The sequence below is a fragment of the Bos mutus genome, chromosome 17 (genome assembly GCF_027580195.1).
Source record: "Bos mutus isolate GX-2022 chromosome 17, NWIPB_WYAK_1.1, whole genome shotgun sequence".
NCBI lineage: Eukaryota > Metazoa > Chordata > Mammalia > Artiodactyla > Bovidae > Bos > Bos mutus.
Window position 1 is genome coordinate 14,202,936 of NC_091633.1, and position 19,618 is coordinate 14,222,553.

The window sequence follows — 19,618 nt, forward strand, 5'->3', positions numbered from 1 at the left end:
CCAAACTCTTTACAGTGGTTTGCACGGCCCCTTGCCTGCCTTTCTCTCCTCACCTCTTCTAACTCTCTTCCTTACACTATGGCAACCCTGACCTTCTGTCCATACCTGGCTCTTGCCAAGCTTTTCCCACCCCAGGGCCTTTGTACGTGCTATGCCTGCTGCCTTGGAATATTCTTGCCCTGGCTCTTCTTGTGGCTGGCTCAGTCTCATCCCTCAGGTCTCAGCTTGAATGTCACTTACTCTGAGAGATCTTCTTTGACTTCATCTAAGAATATCCCTCCACTATTCTCCAGCCATCTGTTTCTGTCTTCTTAGCACGTTTAACAATCTGTAACTGTTTTATGTCTTTATTTCCTTATGTCCTCATTATCTCTCTCTCCCTTGACCATATAAAGCTCTATGGAGGTGGGAGCTGTGCTGTCTCAAACACCATTATATCCCCGGCCCTTAGCCATAATAGGGGCCCAAGTGCTGAAGAACTAGTGGCTGAAAAGTATGTTTAGAAGAAGGAGGATTCCTCAGCCATCACTTTACCCTACCTAGTACAGCAATACAATCAAATCTGGCCCCAGAGTGTGATGCTATCTTCACTGTGAGCTAGTGGGAGTGTGACTCTCTAAGACGGTGGCCTCTGGGTCCGAGCAAGAAGCCAAGTTGAAAAGACAAAGGTCCTATGCCAGAACAAATACAAATTACACATATTTATTTGTTGATTTACCTATTTATTATCTGACTCTCCCACTTGACTGTAAGCTCCTTGGGGGCATGGTTTATGTCTGCTTCATTCACCACTGTATACTTAGCACTTGGCATATAATAGGTACTCAATAAACGTGTTGAATTGAAAAAAAAAAAAACGTAAAAGTCCTGCAACTTCACCTTGGAGAAGCAAGAACAAATGCAGTGTAAGGGGAGGGTTGGGATGCTCCTAACTTAAAAAAGACGAGACAGTAATGCTGGCTTACAGAAATAATGTCTTGCCAACTGTATCCATCATCAAAGGAAACCACCTTATGGACAGTTTTATGACATAGTCTGAAGCACAGGAAATGGGCTGCACGGGAGTGTCAGGGGACTTTTAGAAGTTGTATTGCTTTCTTAGGAAAATGCTGCTGGCTTCTGGAACTGCAGTTTAATTAAATTCAGTTGGCTGGGTACCTTCAAAGGCTGTTCCAGGTTCTTACCAGCCCTTGCAGACACAGACATCTTCCAAGCAAATGTGTGAGCACAAGAGTGGTGAAGCAATCCCTGGCGAGATAAGGCGGGCGTTCTCCTATCTCGGATCATGCCATCCCAGTGTGTGGCGGGGGGTCGGGGGGCACAGAGTCTGAGGGGCCTGACTGTCCAGTCCTTCCTCTGCCCACCTGGCACTGCCTCCCCAAGGGACCACAGAGGTGACAGCAATGCTTTCTTCTTGGAGGTGTGTGGGACATCTGGGCTAGCAGAGAGGCACCCAAAGGGACAGACAGACCCACATCGACGGGTTCTTCTGTCTTAAGCTCTGCTGCAGACTCTCCCAGGGTGACTGATGTCCCCGCTAGGGGTGGAACCTGTTGGGCAGGTTACCCAAAGCTGATCTCCCACAGAAGAGAGCTTTGGGGGCTGCAGGGCTGCTGTCCTTCTGAACTGACCCCGATGCTGAGCCCACGACCACGCCAGGTGCCTACACACCCTTCATCTCATTGGATTGTGTCAACCACGTTGAGAAAAAGATTATGCTGGGCCCCTCTTCCAAATCAAGACAGAAGGGTCATCACCGCTGGCCCGAGATCACTCAGCTTGTAAGTGGCACAGGTTGAGAGACAGCTCATACATTTGGCACTGTTGGTTAATGACCTATCACTACTGATTATCAGGCACTGCTTTGGGTGCTCTAGATTTGAATATATAGATACTTTCCCCCAACCCCCAAGAGTATATATTAAAAAAAAAAATGCAATCCTTGCCCTCAAGGAGTTTACTCTTTTCTTTTACACTTAAGGTTGAATCTTTAATATTGGTGTATGTATTTGTCTTGTTCTCCACTTAGGCGGCACACCTTTTAAGAACAAGGAGCCTCACCTCAACTTCTCAGGCATGCATGGGCCATGGACCCCTGGGGCAGTTTGGTGAAGGCCAGGGACCCCTGTTCAGGATCAAGCTTTTCAATCCATAAAATAAAGCATTCAGGATTGCAAAGGAAACCAATTATACCGTAATACAGATATCAAAATATGAAGATCCACATTTGTGAAATAGTACTTTATGGGCTTCCTTATTATGTATTAAGTATCAAGATCTAGCCGCTGGTCGATCTACTGCTGTGATTTTTGTGAGGCGCACAAACAATATTTTGATGTCTCTACAACCGCTAATGACAGAGTCTCTGCGATCTGCACATGCTGCAGTCACAGGAACTGCCGATGCTACAGTGATTTGCCACCTGCATTCCTCATGCAAGAAAATGCTGCCTTTCTACTAGAAGTTAGTGAGAGTGAAGACGTCTTTTTTTTTTTCCACCAGGTAAATTCATGGATCCCTGAATTCTGCCTCTGCACCTGCAACGGGTCTGAGGATGCCAGGTTTGGGACCCTGTCAATCTAGTGGTATTTCCACACCCTGTGCTACTTTGCAGTCAGCCAGGACTTCTGAGAGCCCCAGCAACCCTGCTGGGAAGACGCCACTGGCCCAGGGTTGCTGTCCTGTCTCGTTTTGTGACTGAGTGCATGCCTCTTCAGCTTTTCCGCATCATCCGAGAGGGTATGGTGATGGTGATGGCATGTGGCGATGAAGCAGTAAATAAAGGCAGGAGAGAAGAGTGGTCAGAAGCATGGTTGAGGTGGTGAGGCGGGGGTTGGCACAGGGGATCAGATTCACAATCAGATGACCCCCTGCCCTCCACTCATCAGCTGTGTGTCCTCAGGCAGGTCAATAAGCAATCAAGACTCGGCTCTCTCATCTGTGCAATGGGCTGAAGCATACACCCTCATGGGCTGGCTCTGAGGACCCAGTGAGATAAGGGATGGAAAGTTCTGGAACAATGCTGGTGCATGGGGAACACTCAGTAAAATACAACTGTCTGAGAGCCACCTTGCCCTTTCACTGTTTACCGAGTGCCTCTCTCCAAAAAGGAGATTGCAACGGGATAGCTTTTGAATCAGAGTGTTCCAGTCTCCTGCTTCTCGCTGTCACCCAGAATTCCACTCTAGGAAGTGGCTGTTCACAGCTGGGAGGGGCTGGCACCCCGGGGAGCCTCAGAAAGTTTCTCTCTTCTTCCTGGCCCAGTGCAAGCTGATGAGTTTGGGGAGTGCACGTTTAACCATTGGTTCCATGGCTTTTCTTTTCTTTCTTTTTGCTTCCTGCCTCCCCTGTGGGTTTTTTTTTTTTTTTTTAATTGTCCACCAAAGCTGAGTTGCTGAGTGAATCGTTAAGCGAGTGAATTCCAAGAGCGTGAGCTTCTCTTGTTTCCCAGGACAGGTTTGGGCCAAGACAAACCTTGGTGATGCCAACAGCAGTTGCTTAAACAGTGGAGCTCAGAGCTGGCTTCCCGGCCTGGCTTGCGGGGCTCTGTTTGAACTTTCTCCTCTCTCCTTCCACCCAGTGATTAAAGGAACCACATGGAACTTTCGCCTTATGCCTCTTCCCCTTCCTTCCCCGTGTGCCCCCTTGGAAAGGCTCCGCAAAGTCCCAGTTTCTCAAAGAGCCCAGAGCTGTGGCCTCTTGATTTATGTTCACTTGGCAATGCGAGGTTGCAGTGGCCTGAGAAGCCTGAATAACTGGAAAAGGGAAATGGAGGAGGGTGGGGCTGATGGGAGGGTCTGATTGTGGCTTGAACTTGGCCCTCCCCACATCAGAACAGAGCCAAGGACTCTGGGACCAGTGGCCAAAAGAAAATCAAACCAAGCGGCTGGAGTGTGAAAAAGAAGTTAAAGTTGTTCAAAGAAATGAACAGTATCTGTCCTTTCTGGACGCTTGGTGACCCTTTGGGTTTTCTCCTTCAATAGATGCCTCCCCCTGGCCATTTGGGATTTAATGTGTAAACACAGGGAAATAGGGAAATCTTCATCCCCAGCCCACTAGAGGGGCTCCACAAATGTTATCTGAAGTAAGTCCTCTTATAAAAGAAATGAAAGTCGACTCTTTTTGGTTGGCTTCTGTTGTGTGTCTTGCCTGGACCTGTGGTACATGAGCTCACATCTCTATGAAAGCACATGGAAGGTTGTGTCTGTTTCCAGAATTACATCTTGTGTGACTTGAGGGAAGGAGCTATTCTTCTTTCCTTCTCTCCCTCCCTTCTTCTCTTCCACAAATATTTACTGAGCACCTACTGTGTGCCATCATTGTCTCCTCTCCGCCACCACCCTAACACTTAGCATGACTGTCTCCTAATAGGTCCTTAATATGTGTTGGATGGATGGATGGGCAGATGAATGAATGAACAAATGGAGGTTTAGGTGGGACTCCAAGAAGTAAGCTAGGGTCTTAGAAAGTTGTACACGTGGTTAATATCTCAGAATTGGGATCCCAGGCAGCAAACAGGTGGGCTGGGACTGGAGCTGGAAATAAGGACCCTTGGTTGCCAGTCCCACCTTGGCCACCATCTTGCTGTGGGTCTGGGAAACAGTTTATTTAAGGCTTTGGGCTGCAGTTGTGTTATCTGTAAAATGAAAGCAATCTCAAGACTTCTTTAGAGTTTTGTTATTCTCCAAAACTCTTTACCCTCAAACCAATGAACTCAGATCCTTCCATAAAAGAATTATGAGACCACCAGATCCACTCCCAGTTCGTTCATTTCTTGAATTGCCTTTTCTTGGCCTGACTCCGAATTGCCCATGTCCTTTCTTGTTCAAGAATCTACAGCGGCTCCCAAATGCCTATCACATCCAGCGTACTTTCCTTTTCTCGGCCTCAAAAGATTCACAATCTGTCCACAATCCACAAACCCACCACCCTTCTCAGCCCGCAGCATTGGGAATCTCCCACTACAGTCCAGCTGGTTACTCCCAGACACCGATTTGCCTCTAGGCCTTTACTTATGCCACTTGCTATTCCATTTATGACTTCTAAATCTTAGTGATTTCATAAAATTTCTATTAGAGTCAACCAAATTTAAGACTGTTTTGAAGAGATCATCTAAAAACAAGAACTTACTACAGGAAACGGGAAAATGAACCATATTTCCAGCCAAAGACAAGCTCTGTAGACATCTTGGTTTATTTCCTTCTAGTCTTTTTTTTTTTTTTTTAATCTCAGCAGGGTTTTAGGGGATGGACCACATCATTTATTTATCAATCACCTATGGCTGGTTGGCTGTGGAGGTTGTTTCTAATCTCTCACTATAGTCTGTGTTATGAGAAATATCCTGTTGTAAAATCTTACACATCTTTAATTATTTCCTTGGGCTAAATTCTTAACAGTAGAATCACTGAGATTAAAGGCTTTTTGACAATTGGCGTTGTAGGGGGAGTGCATTGCGTGGGAGTGGGGGAAGAGGAACCAGGTTGAGATCCAAATTCTTCTGTGAGTACAGGGACCATGTTGAGTGAGAAGGTGCCATCCCCATCTTTTCTTTGTGAACTGGCCAGTTAGATAGGCATCCCAGCACCCTTGCTTCCCTACCTACTCATGTTCTGGCCCAACATCAAGCTTCTGAGACATCTAGGAGGTTCTTTGAAGGCACTATGCTAAAGAGAAAACCGCCAAGGCGTCTTCAGCTGGAACAGAGGATTCAGAGCTAAGTCCCTCCTGGGTCTCCCTGCCTCCACCACCCTCACCCCACTTCCCCCCACCCCCCTTCCTGGTTGATGGAACTGTGCACTTGGACGTGTGTGATTGACTGTGGTATTAACAAAATATGTATGACACAATGTTTTTAAGCTTTTTCCAGAGATATTTATATCACACAAATGGCATGTTGGTTTTTTCTCCCCTCTCAACCACCAAGAATGAATAAATCAATTGTCTTAATCAAGCTAATGGAGAGGGCATGGGCTAGATGGGTGAGAGAGGGCTCTTTGCCTGAGCCTACGGCTCCTGTATTGGGGGTAGGGGTGGGGGGTGGGCCCTGGCAAAGTTGCTTCACGTCTCTGGGCCTCTGATCCCTGTCTTTGAGATGGGCATGGTGATATCCAAAAGCTAATGACTTCATGGGATAAAGATCGTCTTCTAAGTGTTTGGAATTCCTTGGAAGAGAGTAGCTGCATGAATTTTTAATCCTCTATTTTCAGCTCTTTGTAGCTGCATGTAGGAGCAGTGCTGTAAACACAGAGAACTCACCACTACAGTCTAGTGTGTAAAGCTTTTGTCTCACACAGTCCTATAGAATCTAACCTTAAGATCGACTCAGAGTGTGGGGGAAATGCAGTTTGTCGTGGTGGCTGTTATTACATAAAAATTAATGGCTTGGCAAACACAGGGATCACCCTGTCATGCTGAGGTCATGTTTACACCAAGCGTATATATTTCAAGTTCCTAAGCCTTCAGCAGCACTGCAGGGCAGAATCGGCACAATTCCCACTCGAGACACAGAATGCCAGGCTGGAATTGCCATGGCTCTTAAGGAGGACATTAGTGAGGATGAATTCTGCAAGCAGAATCTCCTAAGCCTCCACATTTCTTATGTAGGAAGCAGGCTTTTCAGGTCCTGATGTATCAAGACCTACCAACTCCACTGAGAAGTGAAGAAAAGAAAAGAGAAATCCAAAAGATTTCCACCTTCTCACTCAACATGGTCCCTGTACTCACAGAAGAATTTGGATCTCATCCAAAAGAAGGATGCAGGACCCGAACTTGATCTCATTTATTGTTCATCCACCCATCCATCAAGTATTTTTGGAGCACCTGAACTCTACCTGGGTCTGTGCTAAGTGCTGAAGGTATAGAGGATGAACAAAGGCAGAATGGTCCCTGCCTGGTGGGGGTGGGGGGTGGGGGGAAGGTTGTAGTCAAGTCAAGAAGATGGACGTTAATCAGTAATCACACAGGAAATGTAAACTCACAACCAAGCTGGAGCTATGAAAGGAAGGCTATGGGTATTAGATGCATCATCACTGGGGAGTCTGATCTAGCTTTGGAGATGAGGGAAGGCAGAAGTCATTGTATATACAAGCCCCCTTTTAAAAGAAAGAGGTCTATTTGAGGATGTAAAAGCCCAGAGAAGTAAAAGTGAGGGGAACAGAAAAGATGGAGCTAGACACACCCATTGGGATGGCTACTAAAAAAACAACAAAAAAAAGGAAAATAACAAGTGTTGGCAAGGATGTGGAAAAATTAGAAGCCTTGTGCTCTGCTAGTAAGAATGTAAAATTGTGCAGCCACTGGAAAACAGTCTTGGTGGTTACTCTACAAGTTCAACATAGAATTACCATATGATCCAGCAATTCCACTCCTAAGTATATACCCCAAAGAATTGAAAACAGATGTTCACACAAAATCTTGTATGTACATATCCACGGAGGGATTATTCACAATAACCAGAAGTTGGAAGCAACCCAAATATTCATTAATGAAAAAACAAAAGTTGGGTTGTCCATGCCGTGGAATATTATTCACCCATCAGAAGAAGTGAAGCTGCTACAACATGGATGGACATTGAAAACATAGTGAAAGAAGTTATAAAAGGCCACACACTGTAGGCTTTCATTTATATGAAATTTCAAGAATAGACAAACCTATAGAAATAGAAAGCAAATTGGTAGCTGCCAGGGGCTGAAGGCTGAGAAGGCAATGGCACCCCACCCCAGTACTTTTGCCTAGAAAATCCCATGGATGGAGGAGCCTGGTAGGCTGCAGTCCATGGGGTCGCTAGAGTCGGACACGACTGAGCGACTTCACTTTACTTTTCACTTTCACGCATTGGAGAAGGAAATGGCAACCCACTCCAGTGTTCTTGCCTGGAGAATCCCAGGGACGGGGGAGCCTGGTGGGCTGCCATCTCTGGGGTCGCACAGAGTTGGACACGACTGAGGTGACTTAGCAGTAGCAGTAGCAGGGGCTGAAGGAGGGTGGAATGAGAAGTGACTTCTAACAGGTAAGGGGTTTCTGTTTGGGTGATGAAAAGTTCGGGACTAGATAGTAGTGATGGTTGCACGACAGTGAGAATCTACGTAATGTCCCTGAGTTACACATGCTAAAATCATTAAAATGGTAAACTTCATGTTACATGAATTTTATAGGAAAGATGATGATAATGATAGTATGAATAGTAAAAGATGTAGCTAGTGAGGTAGACTGAGCCAGCTGGTGAAAGATCTGGATGGTGTTCTCATGTTCAGAACGATGAACAGGTCATCCTGATGGCTGGTGGAAAGTGGATGTGAGTGGGCAGCAATATTAGGCTGGGTGTGGGAGAGGAGGCAGAAGCCCTGGTGCAGGAGCAAGATGGCTTGGATCAGGGGGCACAGTGGTGGTGGCAAGAAAGAGGCAGATCTGAACAATAGGTAGCAGGTTAAAGCAAGAGGGTTTGGTCATCCCAAACAGACTCAACTCTTCTCCTCCCTCATTATCCCTTTGCACACTTATTCTTGGGGCTTGAAGGAAGAAAGCATGTGGAAAGCATGGAAGAAAAGACCCTTGGGTTACATTTTTTCTTCTTTTTGCTGCCAGATCTTAAGCAAGTTAACTTCGTTTCTTTGTGCCTCCATTTCTTCCCCTGTAAAATTGGGACCCTGAGACCTATTTCATAAATTCTTATGTGGAGATGGGAAGAAATAAGCGCATTGAGACAAGAGCACCTGCCCTAGCTTTCTTCCTGGGATTCTTGGAGACCTAGAGAAGCTGTTAATTTTTCAGAAACCACACAGATCACCTAGGGGAGGCAGCCCACACCGCTGGGGCTGATGTCACAGCTTTTAGAAGGCAGGTCTCTCGAACAGTCTCCAAAAGCGGCGGCGTTATAAGAATCTCCAAAGTAACAGATTACAGTTGTTAAAGCAAGGATAAAAAGACAGTGCATTCTAGGAAGCAGTGGGAGATGGAAAGCAATCGCCCATCAAGTTACTGTCTTTCTCTGTGCTCACTCCGCCTCCGGCTAAGCCCTGCCCAGACCCCGCCCCCGATTTTAGCGCGGGCCACGCCCCCTCAACGCCCAGGGTAGGAGGCTCACCTGCGCTAAGCCATTGGTACCCGAAAAAGGACGAGAGGGCATTTGGTGGGTGAGGATCGGAGGGTTAGAAATTGGCAGGGTGAGAACTGGGGAGACGAATCCATCCCTGTCTCTGCTCTTCACTCACTCCCTTGTTAAGGGCTTTGGCTTTTGCGTATTGTAAGTACTTATTTAATGCGTGCGCGGGCTCGAGAGCTCTTCACTTGTCTTGCTGTCCTTCATATGCCAATGGGCTTCCGCCTCGTGTCTATCTGGCTTGAAGCTCCTGGAGAGGAGGGTGCTTCCCAGCAGCTCCTTTTCGACCCCAGCCCCCGGGCCAAGGGCAGAGAGAGGCTGGGGCTGGGGAGGGCTTAGGGGTGGGGGACGAGAGCCGACGAGTGAGAGCCCCACTTGACAGGCTTCTGGAGCCAGATCCGGTGCCAACTTGGATTCTATTCTTTCCCTCAATAAAAGGAACTTTTCGTTTGTTTTTTTTTTTCCCCAGACACCCTTTACATTTTTAAAATGTAAAGATACTGGTTCCTATTTATCTTATTGGAGGCATCACAGAGCAAAAGAGAAGCTGAGTCCCACACACACTAGCACACGCGCGCGCGCACACACATACACGCGCGCGCATGCACACGCACACACACACACACACCCTCCTCCAGGGTTTTCCCGAACGTACCTACTCCGGTTACAACTAGACGCGGCCCCTCCCCCACCTCGCCTTTCCCCTTCCCCTCCTCAGTCTTGGGAGGAGCATTCTGTGTCTTCCCAAGTCCCCGAGGGGGATCTCCTGTGTTGGAGTGGGATGGGGTGGGGGTGGGAGTGGGGGCGGCGGGAGGGTCACATAACGAAGACCAGAAAGAACAAATTAGATAATCAGAAGAATTATAGTAATTGCTTTCACTTTCCCCGAGCCCGCTCTGCGGATTCTCTGCCCCCGCCCCTTCCCGGGCTTTCTGTCTGTCGGGAATACTCAGTCTTTCCGACCCTCTCCCCTCCCCCAGGCTCCTCCTCTCCTCTGCCCTCGCTCGCGCGTTCCCTCTCTTCCTCCGTTTTCTGGTGTGCTGGAACGTTCAGCGGAATATGATGAATGATCACCTGTCACGGCTTGTTTATTATAATGCAGGCAATCAATTACACATCCCCAACGCTGGCCGGCCCGCAGGAAATTTATATGCTCAGCACAAACCAATGTGAAAATGGAATCTCATTTGCCAAATGTCTTTCTCCCCGTACAGCACGATGATTACAGTCTGTGTTTGTTTCAACAGTCGTGTACAGCTGACAGTGCCATCATTTACTGCCTGGCTCGGGTCACGTTTCTCTAAGGGTTTATTTATTGCGTTAGGAAGGCCAGCACAGGAAAAGGACAAGGGGGTCTGTCAGAGATGCCACCGTGTTAAAAAGTGGGCGGGTTGGGCCACATTCCTGGGCAGACTGTGTCCTCAGCCCCTGGGCCTCCCCAGGCCACCTCCTCCAGCATCCTGTTGCCAGCACTCCTAGGCTCCCGGAGGGAGGCAGCTCTGGGTATAAGAAGCTCCACAGGTCCTAGTATCAGATGGACCACAGTATAAACTGTGGTTCTCCTGTACAGTTGTGTGTGGTCAGAGTTTCAACCTCCTTATCTGGAAAATGGGAGTTTTAATACGCTCCTTGCAGGAATGTTGTGATGTCTGGGATATCAGAGGGGTCATTACGTGTTGGTTCTGGTGACTTCAGGTCACGCTCTGGCCAGACTAAAACCTACCCACGGGAGGCAGAGGAGAGGTCCCTTTTGTGAGTTGGAATTCATGCTCTGTTATCATCTTCCCCCGTCTCTACTTTCTGAGACTCACCTGTCTCAAGATCGTCTGTTCTCTTTCCCACTAGAATTTTGCACTTATGTTTCTTCTGCTCTGACAGATAGTGTGACTCTGGGAAAGTAAGATGACCGCTTTGCTCTGCTTCCGTTTCTGTCGTTGTAAAAATAGGTGTAGCATTCCTGGCCTTTCAAGCTGTGTGACCTCAGGACGGCCAATCCCTTTATCTCTCCCGGTCTTGAATTTCTCCCGTGGAGAGAATAACTCCTAAACAGCCAAACCCAGTCTTACTGGCAGGATCCAGAGTGTCCATGGTGTAAAAAGAGCCGTGTAAACTGAAAAGTGCCACTGTGGCCGCTGCCTGGCCTCTTTCTGCCATGAGTTCTGGTTGGTCTTTGGGATTTTGCTGCACCAGTCATTGATTTAGATCTGTGGCCCCTACAGCACTTGGCATAAGGTGGGAGATCAGTAGAAGAGAAGCAGGGAGATTCTCGTGTGTATTTGACTGCTCTTTTTTATTGTATATTTCTTTATAATTTTACATAGATATTTGTTTAATGAATGCCCGGCTGGGATGAAGACTTTCAGAGGAAAGGCACCAGGCTGACTTTGGTCATCTTTGTGTCCCCCAGCATATAGCCTCGACTTGGCACACCCTAAAAAAAAATCAGTAAATATTTGTGGCTTTAATGGAGGAGTGAATGAGTGGCTACCTGAATAAATTCCTGACGAGGGCAACCTCTGTGGTACACAGGGTGGGCCCAGGTGAAGGGATATTTACAGGAATCTTTACCATCCCTGATCCTCACAGAATCACGTGTGTCACACTTGTGCAGCCTTGTCTGGGTGCCCAGTGTTGTTGTTTAGTCGCTCAGTCGTGTCTGACTCTTTTGCAACCCCATGAACTGTAGCCCACCAGGCTCCCCTGTCCATGGGATTTCCCAGGCGAGAATACTTGAGTGGACGGCCATTTCCTTCTCCAGGGGATATTCCCCATCCAGGGATTGAACCCGTGTCTCCTGCATTGGCAGGCAGGAGCCACCAGTAAGCCACTTGGGAAACCCCCACACAGTACATGTACTCACTGCCAACTGGTGAGAGATCATAGACGTGTCTGCCTGGCTACTCCTACCAGCCCTCAGACCAACATCCCCTGTATAAACTCCCTGATTATCACTCTCCACCCCATGTTGCCATAAAATCACGACACCACTTCATGGTATTCAGGTCCCCCACATGCCCAGTACAGTGCCTGTCAAAAACAGATGTTTTGAATCAATAAAGATGATCTTTTCTAAGCGTTGATGTATGGAATACTACTTAGAATTCCATTAAAACATGCTGGGTCAGGTAAAAAAAAAAGATTCAAGTTCATATTCAAAAAGCAAAAAATTAACAGCTGCAGTGTATATTTTAGTCAAGTGCTTTGGATTTGTGGAAGGGGTTTCTTTCTATAAATATAATTATTAGTCGCCATGAGTATACTAATAATGGAGGGGTGGGTGGCACAAAACTGAGCCTCCACAGCAGGCTGGGCTGTGTAGCGCTGGGTATTCCCTCTGCTGACGTGCTTCACTAGTTGACTAACAGACCTTATTCCCTGGCCGAGCCGATCAAATCCTGCCAACGCCAGCTTCCTGACGTGGAGGGGGAGCAGGAGCAAGCGCCGTGGGGTCCTGGGGGAAAAGCAGCCTGTGTTTGTTGCTGCTTTGACAGTTAAGGCTCGGAGAGGGGCTGGCAAACAATGGGAAATGAAACATTTGAGTGGTTGCAAAAAAATTCCGTGGGAAATCCCCCCTGGTGGTATTTATGTGCGCTAGCAGTGACAAGGGGAGCTCGGGGCTTTCGATTTTAAGGGTTCCTGGGCAGACCACAATAGCGTGCTGACATGGCGGTCCCCAGAAACAGCTCTTCTGGGGCTGCACAAGCCTGACCCTGGTCTGTCCAGCTAAGGTTTGGCCACGTGTGTGGAGCTGGCTGTGAGCTTGTCAAGCGCTCATCCACGGTTTCAGAGCGCAGGCCTCCCTACTTCCTTTTCTAAGACAAATCCCTCTCAACTCTTCCTCTAGATTTTCCCTGGCCTCAAGAGCCTGGGGGGAATGAGGGAAGTGGGGAAGGGGATGGGTTATATGATTGGTAGGGTTTCCCTTGGGCTCAGCCCCACCTGAATAATTGTGGGAAACTTAGTCCCCTGCAGACCCCTTCCCCACCATCTAACTGAAAAAAGTCCAAAATTGAGGCCTTATATACATTCCCCTGGCATTTTCCCATTAATATCTGGCTTCCTGCTTTCTCCTTTCCTGCTTATAATGGACATTTATTTGTCTTCTGCTTCTCCTCTCGACCCTCATTTAGAGAATAAAGCGAACTGATAATAGCCAACTTTTGTTTTGCTTTCCTGAGAACTAGAGAGTATGCAAAATCCTTAACCACCCTTGCCGATGTCTTGCTGTAATGGCATACATGTGTTTATAGATCCACTTAGAGGTGTGGTGGAGGTGGGACTTCCCTGGTGGCTCAGACAGTAAAGAATCCGCCTGTGATGCAGGAAACCTGGGTTTGATACCTGGGTGGGGAAGATCCTCTGGAGAAGGGAACAGCTACCCACACCAGTCTTCTTGCCTGGAGAATCCCATGGACAGAGGAGCCTGGCAGACTACAGTCCATGGGGTCACAAAGAGTTGCACAGGAATGAACAACTTTCACTTCACAGGGGTGAGGTGTATGGATTTTTAGAGACACTTAGTAGATGAGAAAACTGAAACTTAAGGGGGATTAAAAAAAAACTTGCCCATTGTATTAGTCGGGAGGTTTCAGTTGCAAAATGACAAACTCCTAACTTGAATGGACTTAAGCCAGATCAAAAGTGTATAACTTTTTAACTGAGAAGTAAGGGCCGTGTGAGTTTCAGTAATGGCAGGACCCAGGCTCTCCTTGAAGTCTTCAGGAATTTGCCTCTCCTGACCTCTTCAGCCCTGCTTTTCCCTGTTTTGGTTTCATTTTGAGATTGGCTCCCTCCATCTGTTTTACAGAGTCCGATGGAGGCTTTCTCCTGGTTGCCTCCTGGAAAAGTCCCTGGGTTGGGTCTGGTGGGTTCTGATAGGTTCAGCTGCCCATTGCTAAGCCAATGACTAGGGCAAGGGGGCTAGAGTGATCTGATTGCCCGTGTCTCAATTACATGCTCTTAATTACGCTGCTAAAGGTTGGCCAAGTCACAGGGACAGAGTAAGGGTGAGTGGTTCCCCCAGGGAACACCAGGGTGCTCTTACCAGAAGGAGAAATGGATGCTGGGTGGGCAGAAGGCCATGGTGTCCTGTACGCCCACATCACGCTGCCAGGCGCACAGGGCAGGCAGGCCTGCACACAGATCTGTGCTCCTCCAGGTTGCTGCAGACCACCTCGGGGACCCCCTCACCCTCTATCCAGCCCTGGGACTCTAGGCCCACTTCTACCCCAGGAATTCATTCCAGTTTTAAAAATGTGTACCTTGGGTGCTGCTGGAGGGAAGAAGACAGTGGTGGTGAGCCAGGAGGACTGCTGCCTGGGACTATAGGACACCTGCCCTCTCTCAGCTATGTCACAACTCTGTGTCCATTTGTATGCTTCATTCCCTTGAACACTGTTATTTAAATAAACAGCTTCTCGTAGTTTCAAAGCTTGAAAATCAGTGATTTTTTTTTTTTTTTGCAACCTTTGCCTGCTCACTCATTCATAAATGAATAACAATAATAGCCAGAAAGAGGCAGGAGCCTAGCCAAGGCCACATGGGCAGCAGCAAAGTGCAGGGTCTGAGAAATCACACCTCAAGGTTCCCGTGTCCTGCCCTTCGCACTTGCCACCTTGTGGGTTGGCTAGGGGTCTGTGGACAGAGACCATCACACACACTCCTGCCATGCCTCACTGACTGGTTAGCCAAGGAGGCAGAATGGAGTGGCTTCCCAGAGCAGAGCAGAGAGAGAACTCCGTGTGGCTTTTTCTCTGGTCTCTGGGTACAGGCAGCCACGAGGGACTCCCTCTATAGGTAAAATCCTGCCAGCATGGAGAACACCAGCCAGATTCTGCTACTCCTGCCTTGTCCTGGGAGCTTACGTCACCGTCCCAGAAGAACTTACATGAGTGAGCCATGCGCTTCTGTTTAAGATGTTTACAAACAACTTCTCTGCTCTGCCCTCCGTGTCTGGAAAGCTGGTCTCTGGGCTCCAGACCTGCCATGTGTTTCAGACCCACCACTCTGCAGCACCGGTCACTGCTAATCATCGTAGCTAACCTTTTTCGAGTGCTTACAGTCTTCTCGGGAGAAGGCAATGGCACCCCATTCCAGTACTCTTGCCTGGAAAAATCCCATGGACAGAGGAGCCTGGTAGGCTGCAGTCCATGGGGTCGCGAAGAGTCGGACACGACTGAGTGACTTCACTTTTACTTTTCACTTTCCTGCATTGGAGAAGGAAATGGCAACCCACTCCAGTGTTCTTGCCTGGAGAATCCCAGGGACGAGGGAGCCTGATGGGCTGCCATCTATGGGGTCGCACAGAGTCGGACACGACTGAAGCGACTTAGCAGCAGCAGCACAGTCTTCTCGAAAGTGTGTGCTAAGTTCTTGATGGGTATTGTTTCATCAAATCCTCCCAAGACCCTCTTCGTCTCCCAACCTGTAAAATAGGTGTTATTATTATTATTTTACAGGTGAGGAGATGAAGGTGCAGAGAGATGAATCTGTTTCTCCAGGGTGTTCAGCCAGCTTCAAACTAAAGCCATCAGAACCAAGAGCATGAGCTCATGTACATGAGGTGCATGATGAATGCGTGGACAAGGAAGAGGTAGTTGGAGCCGCACCTGTACACAGACAGAAATTTCTCTGCTTCCGTTTCCCTTCTCTCCTACACTCTCTTGCCTGGTGTCTCCAGCAAACACACACACGGGATTCCAGGGAGAGAAGGCTCCCAAAGTGCAGGCAGAACATGGGTGGGTCGGGTAAGGAGAGGCACGTGGCCTCATTACTTAGACTACCTTGCGGCCACTTATTGAATTAGTGTGATTCTTAACATCTTCAGCTTGGACCTCCTCCAGGCCAGCCAGCTGGTGCATTCAGTACGACTCAGCTCGCCTTAACTCAATTAACAAAGCCGGACTGAGCTGAACTCAACAAGTATTTCTGAAGCACTGAGCTGGCTGCCGGGGGAGAATAAACAAAGGAGGCCAAGACTCAAGACTGCCAGACTCAACCCTGACGGAGATGCCTTGAACTTCTAGCAGATAATGCGGTGCCGTATTTTCTAAGTACCACCTTTGCACTCCCCCTGTGCTATGAGTTACTTCCTAGCCTTCTTTAAATTAACTTTTAAGAAAATTAATTTCCTTCTTTAAACTTAGAGAAGTTATTTTTTAAAATTATCGAAATGAAATTGACAGAACATAAAAACAACTATTTCAAAGTGAACAATCCAAGAGCATTTAGCACGTTGCCAGGCTTGTGTAACCACTACTTCCCTCTAGTTCCAAAACATTTCCATCCCTCCAGTGTAAAAACCCTGCACCCATGAAGCAGTTTCTTCTCCTGTCCACCTCCTCTTAACCCCTCGTAACCTGCTTTCTGTTAATCTGCTTTCTGTCCCTGTGGATTTGCCAGTTCTGGGTATTTCATACAAACAGAATCATACAACACGTGGTCTTTTGTGTCTGGTTCCCTTCACTCAGCAGCATGTCTTTGAGGTTCGTCTGTGTCAGCTCGTCATTCCTTTTTATGGCTGAGTAATATTCTGTTGTCTGCGCCTATCACATTCCGTCTATTCACTCATCTGTGGATAGGTATGTGAGCTGTTGTGAATAGTGCTGCTAAGCAAGTTTACCTCATTCATTCATTTAGATATAATTGACATATAACACTGTAAAAACATGAAATGTTTCATGTACTTGCACGTCATCCTGTCTCAGGGGCTGTTAAATCTTCTCTGTATGTTCCAATTTTGGGATATGTGGTACCAAAGTGAATGCTGAATGTTTATTTTAAAAGGAAAACTTTAATTGAATAGATGTGTAACTATTATAAGTAAAAATGTCACCTATGTGGCACATAAAATCACCCCCATTACTCTTCAATGTAGTAGTAAAAAACCAGACCTCTGGATGTGGTCAGCCTTGACTCTGAATCCGGGTTTCACCCACTGTGGGGACCCTGGCCAATGTCCTGTCTTCCTCCAGCCGCCTGAATAGCACATGGGTTGGCGGCATGGACTCCTGCGCAGTCAAAACCATCCCAATATAACTCTCTAGATGGCCCTCACATCCACGGTTCCACATGGAGGATTCAGCTGGCCACAGGTCATGTAGGACCATAGTATTTATTGAAAAAAATCTGCATGTAAGTGGATCTGTGTTGTTCAAGGGTCAATGGGACTTGTAATTGCTTCCTCCTGAAGCTGTTGTGAGAATTAAAATCATGTAAGGTGCTCAGGGCTGTCAGGCACGTAGTCAGTGCTCAGTATATGAAAGCTTGTAGGTAGGATCACAGATTCTAAACAGATGCACTAACAGGACTGGTAGCTAACAAAGCAAGTTACGTGCCATGTGCCAGGAACTTGGGAAATGCTTTGCGTGTGCATTAATTCATGTAATCTCCACAAATTATTACTACCCCCATATTGTAGGTCAGAAAACAGACTAAGAGAGGTGAACTCAGGAGCTGAAGGCCACACAGCAGAGACCTGAGCTCTGGGAAGGTTAAATGACAATATGAGAAGTAATCCCAAGTCCACCGGAATGTCAGGCTGTCCCTGGGCACAGATAATTAATTGCAAAAGGGCTGCCTGGGCCCTTGAGGTCCCTGGCCTGGCAACTTGCTGCAGACCCTGCCTGGAGGTGCCTCCCAGCTGTGTGTTTTTAATCGAGTCACTCTTTCTTGGGTCTGCCAAGAAGAGGCTCCTCACATCTTTTCTAGTTGACTTGCCTTTCGTAGTTAATGGGATTCACCTGCCCTCCCTGTACCTCATCATCTCTTAGAGGCCCTAAACTGCCCCTTTGCTCTGCAATCTCCCCTCTTCCAACGCTTTGGGAAATGCCACGCTGTATAAAATATTGTAAAATGCAAAGTACATTCACAACTCTTCTGTGTGCACAGCAATAGAAGAGGAGTTTTGGGGTAAATATACCAACTCTGGAGCGATTTTGTGATTTATTCAGAAAATTGGCTACCAGATCACTGTGGACAAGACCCAACTTGGCTGGAAGACTGTGATCCGTCAGCAGAGCCACACGGACAGCTGAGCTGGCCAAATTTCATTCTGAGAAAAGATAACTCTCATAGTGAAAGGCAAGAACTTTTAAGAAAAATTTATGCTACAGTCTGGTCCTACAATGTATGCAGTTATGTTCTGTACATTCATTCAACTATGGGACTCTGCAGAATAGCGATATTAACAATGGCATGATAATGAGAGAAAAGATAGACTAAAATACATGTAAGTGCTAAGGCAAGGGTTCACCTGCCTTTCCTCTCTGGGGTGCATGCAGTATCAGCCCCGAGCACCTCTCAGCCCTCAGCATGAGCCCAGCACATAAATATCTGCTGTTTTCATGTAAGACAGCCTCTAACATTTGGCCAGCTTCATCTGGTGCTCAGCTGAGCAATCAACAACCTTCTCCAAAGCCGGAGAAACCCAGCTGTGTTGGGCTGACAGCGAGAAATCACGACCGCCTCCAGTGGAACGTCTCTCCAAGGGCTTTCAAGGTTAATTTCTGATCATGGTCTGAATTCGATTAGCTGGAGAGCTGTACCATCACCTCAGATGTGACTGTCGTATTCTCAAAGATGAACAGAAACTGGTTTCCGCTGTATTGTCAAGGCAACCATTTTCTGAAAGCCAGGACCAAACCTACAACAGGGTTCAGGAGGGGCCATCAAAGTGATAAGATTTGAAGAAAGTCAATTAGCATCACTCCATGCCCTGTTTCCCATTCTCTCCCCACCCCATACTGAAAAAGCCTAGAGGGGAAAACGCAGCAAAAAAAAAAAAACTTTTAAAATCTGATGGTGTTACCTTAATGGGAAAATTCTCATCCTCAGTAGTCTAGTAACTTTATCAGTTTACCTACTTAGTCATCAGCCGCTAAAAGTCAGAGGGTGCAGAGATTCCCAGCAGCCTGGGGAGCACAGAGCCAGTTCTCACTCTCTCTCAACCTTGTCCCTGCATAAAAACTCCCACTGCCCACAGAATGACATCCAAACTCAAGGACCTTCATCTGCTGGGCCGTACCCATCTCATAAACTAAGCTCCCAGGGCAGGGTCTGGTTCTCACTTATCAGGTCTGCCTAGCACCGAATGTGCAGAGTTTGGCAGATAAGCCAGAGCACAAGGAATACATGTCAAATAAGTTAAAAAAAAAAAAAAAAGGGTAACCTGTTTAGAGGCTGCCCTGGTGGTCCAGTGGTTAAGAATCCACCTGCCAATGCATGAAACACAGGTTCAATCCCTGGTCCAAGAAGATCCCACATGCCATGGGGCAACTAAGCCCATGTGCCACAACTACTGAGCCTGTGCTCTAGATCTGTGCTCTGCAACAAGAGAAGCTACTGCAGTGAGAAGCCCGTGCTCTGCAACCAGAGAGCAGCCCTTGCTCGCCACAACTAGAGAAAGCCCACATGCAGCAATGAAGACCCAAAGCAGCCAAAATAAATAAATAAATTAATGTTTTTTAAAAAAGTAACCTGTGTAAAACACAGGTAAAGTGCAAATCTCAGCACTATGTCATA

General features: G+C 47.3%; 1 long non-coding RNA gene and 1 pseudogene across 1 annotated transcript in view; both read right to left on the reverse strand.

The window, feature by feature from the left end:
• Nucleotides 1–19,618, reverse strand: part of LOC138991479 (uncharacterized) — a 195,084-nt gene that overhangs the window by 163,992 nt on the left and 11,474 nt on the right. The window lies entirely within an intron of this gene.
• On the reverse strand, nucleotides 16,759–16,854 carry LOC138991565 (U6 spliceosomal RNA; annotated as a pseudogene).